We start from the raw sequence: 1,301 nt of genomic DNA, 5'->3' as shown, positions 1-1,301 counted from the left end.
ATCTCAACGTGTCACCAGCTGGAAACTGAAGACACTCCTCTGGATTAAAGCCTGTTCACAGGTTCTCACAGGTTCTCACAGGTTCTCACAGCTTCTCACAGGTTCTCACAGCTTCTCACATGTTCTCACAGCTTCTCACATGTTCTCACAGCTTCTCACAGGTTCTCACAGGTTCTCACAGGTTCTCACAGGTTCTCACATGTTCTCACAGCTTCTCACATGTTCTCACAGCTTCTCACATGTTCTCACAGCTTCTCACAGGTTCTCACAGGTTCTCACAGGTTCTCACAGGTTCTCACATGTTCTCACAGCTTCTCACATGTTCTCACAGCTTCTCACATGTTCTCACAGCTTCTCACAGGTTCTCACAGGTTCTCACAGGTTCTCACAGGTTCTCACAGGTTCTCACATGTTCTCACATGTTCTCACAGCTTCTCACAGGTTCTCACAGGTTCTCACAGGTTCTGACAGGTTCTCACAGGTTCTGACAGGTTCTGACAGGTTCTAACAGGTTCTGACAGGTTCTCACAGGTTCTGACTGGTTCTCACAGGTTCTGACTGGTTCTCACAGGTTCTGACTGGTTCTGACTGGTTGTGACTGGTTGTGACTGGTTCTGACTGGTTCTGACAGGTTCTGACAGGTTCTCACAGGTTCTCACAGGTTCTGACAGGTTCTCACATGTTCTCACTGGTTCTCACAGGTTCTCACAGGTTCTCACAGGTTCTCACAGGTTCTCACAGGTTCTCACAGGTTCTGACAGGTTCTCACAGGTTCTCACAGGTTCTGACTGGTTCTCACAGGTTCTGACTGGTTCTGACAGGTTCTGACTGGTTCTGACAGGTTCTGACAGGTTCTCACTGGTTCTCACAGGTTCTGACTGGTTCTCACAGGTTCTGACTGGTTCTCACAGGTTCTGACTGGTTCTGAGTTCTGACGGTTCTCACAGGTTCTGACAGGTTCTGACAGGTTCTAACAGGTTCTGACAGGTTCTGACAGGTTCTCACAGGTTCTAACTGGTTCTGACAGGTTCTGACTGGTTCTCACAGGTTCTGACAGGTTCTCACAGGTTCTCGCAGGTTCTGACAGGTTCTCACAGGTTCTGACTGGTTCTCACAGGTTCTCACAGGTTCTGACAGGTTCTGAGTTCTGACAGGTTCTCACAGGTTCTGACAGGTTCTCACAGGTTCTCACAGGTTCTCACAGGTTCTCACAGGTTCTGACTGGTTCTCACAGGTTCTCACAGCACAGGTACTCACAGGTTCTCACAGGTTCTCACAGGTTCTGACAGGTTCTCACAGGT

This window comes from Austrofundulus limnaeus, unplaced genomic scaffold (assembly GCF_001266775.1).
Source record: "Austrofundulus limnaeus strain Quisiro unplaced genomic scaffold, Austrofundulus_limnaeus-1.0 Scaffold866, whole genome shotgun sequence".
Lineage (NCBI taxonomy): Eukaryota > Metazoa > Chordata > Actinopteri > Cyprinodontiformes > Rivulidae > Austrofundulus > Austrofundulus limnaeus.
Note: the sequence above shows the minus strand (reverse complement) of the source record.